Here is a 2,409-nt window from a genome sequence, read left to right on the forward strand (position 1 = left end):
GAAACCGAAACTAACCCTTTACAAATAAGTGCTATAAATAGACTCTCAACTCTGCCTGCATGAAATATAGACCTAACCAAATTAATCAAGATCGACAAGTACTTTATCCGCACCTTCCCAAATAATATGTTTCAATTGATTTCATTTCAATTTTAATTTACATTAATTAATTTTGATTTTATTTTTAATTTTAGCTACGATTTCGGTTTTTATTTTGATATAAAAAACAGAATTTTAAAATTTTAATTTAATTTTAAATTTAAGTTAAATATTTTAAAATTTAATTATTATTTTTTTGTTTTGGTTAACTGACTACCTAGTTACGTATAAATACAGACGAAAGCTTAACAACACTGAGCAGCAGTTGCGATTTTGAGTCCCCCTTGGGCGGAGTATTTTTTCCATAAAATTCTAGTCCGATAGTTCGGCAGATCGTCTGGCTTTAAAACTATTTTTGATTGGTCCCACATCTTCCTAATTTTTAAGCACGTGGAAATGACCGAAAAAGTGAGGATACTTCAGAAAAGTGAGTACAAGTGAGAAAAGTGAGCGACTCCGAGGCCTGAACATCCTTCATAAAAATGGGAAGCTTAGCATACTTTTAATTAATCCTGATGGAGAATGGGTGTTATATACAAAGAGAACTTGTAACAACTAAGAACTTGGTTAATATTACTATTAAAACACTCACCAAACCAGCAGTATAATGTTAATTTAAAGAAAATGAACATTTTTGAAAAATTTAATTTATTATCTTTAGGTTGAAAAGTAATTTAAAAGATACAATGGAATTTGAAACATTCTTCTGAACAACAACATCAAATATAAAAGTCAATACAAAATTAGCCAAATTAATGTTGAAAAAAGTTTCAACAAGAATGGATAGAGTTAATTTACATTTTAATGCAAATGCATCATTAACAACTATTATATAAAAAACTGTAGAAATAAAATGATTAAATCCATCAATTCACCCTCAGTAAAAATAAACAGTGTACAAATGTAGACAATGTACTGTACGTATATAAATAGTAATATAGTAATTGCTTTTCAATTTTAAATTTATCCATAATGTTAATTTTTAAAAATAGTAATGCAATTTAAAATAAGCAATATTATTATTATTATTAAAATTATATACTACTGTTCAAATTATATTAGAATTTTATTATAAATCAAATTTAAATTATACATATTCAAATTCCGTATTCCTGCTATCAATACTTTAGATGACAAAAAGTGAAAGCACTGGAAACAAGATTACTTTTTGATTTCCTTTTCCTTTTTTTAAAATTTTATTTTATATTAATAAACTGCATGTATATCCATGTTAATACATTATTTCATTTTCTTCTCATTTAACAATATTAATATGCATTAAATACCCTATATTAGATACAATTGAAATTATCATAAATTTTATAGTTCTTTTTAAGTAATTCCATTTTGTAGAATTAATTTGTATTTTCAGTTAAGTTAATTAGCATTTATACCATGAGAATTTTTTAAATGTAAGCACATTTTAATCTTTACATCAACTAATTATAAACTAATCTCAATGTAATTAATGTACAATATATCTAACTGTTATCAAGTATCAATTTTGATGATTGAAATAATTTACATTAGATTATCAGATTTTCTTCTTTTTTAAGATGTTTTAAGTTTTTGCTTTACTTTTTCTTTTTATTTAAATTAGTAAATAAACTCTAAATTTATTTGTTTTATTGTTATTTTTTGCAATATCTTGTAGCTAAATCTTTTCTTATAAAATGCAGTAAATATTACACAATCAAAAGTTAAATTTGAAAGAAGTATTAACAAATAATCACCTTCCGTGCTTTTCAATTTCAGTCCTAATCTTGATTGAAAATAATTAATAGCTTTATCAAATTCCACAATTTTTTCATCATTAGACTGTTGAGTAACTAATACTGCAATAAAGAAAAATACATTACTTAAAAATGTTTTATTTATATACACTTAGAAATATATAAATAAAAAATTTGACAAAATATTTATATAGCCATATTAAAGTGCTTTTTCCATCCCTTGTTACATGTACGAGGGCTGTTCGGAAAGTTTGCGGCCTTGCCTATATGCGGCGCTGCGATCAATTTAATTTTTGGCGGGAATAATTCAGCCATCTTTGCTAAAAATACGATACCAATTTCCGCTTGATTTGTCAAAAAGTTTTGCCACAACAGCTTAGCAGATAGTCAGTGTGCACATGCTTTGTCAAAAATGGAGAAGACGGAGACTCGTGCGGTCATAAAATACCTGACGAAAAAAGGGTTGACCCCATCTCAAATCAAAGCTGACATGGATGAAGTTTTGGGAGAGTCTGCTCCTTCGTACACCACTGTGAAAAAATGGACAGCCCTTTTTAAATCTGGCAGAGAGAGTGTG

The 2,409-nt window shown here is 26.8% G+C and overlaps 1 long non-coding RNA gene across 1 annotated transcript in view; it reads right to left on the reverse strand.

Moving 5' to 3' along the window:
* The window catches only part of LOC111618036, a 31,789-nt gene extending 29,854 nt beyond the window's left edge, over positions 1-1,935 (reverse strand). Inside the window, exon 1 of the long non-coding RNA XR_002755512.1 lies at positions 1,833-1,935. This is a non-coding gene — a long non-coding RNA (uncharacterized LOC111618036). The remainder of the gene's footprint in view (positions 1-1,832) is intronic.
* Between the last annotated feature and the right edge of the window lie 474 nt (positions 1,936-2,409).

Source organism: Centruroides sculpturatus, unplaced genomic scaffold (assembly GCF_000671375.1).
Source record: "Centruroides sculpturatus isolate CEXI.00-Female unplaced genomic scaffold, Cexi_2.0 scaffold47, whole genome shotgun sequence".
NCBI classification, from domain to species: domain Eukaryota; kingdom Metazoa; phylum Arthropoda; class Arachnida; order Scorpiones; family Buthidae; genus Centruroides; species Centruroides sculpturatus.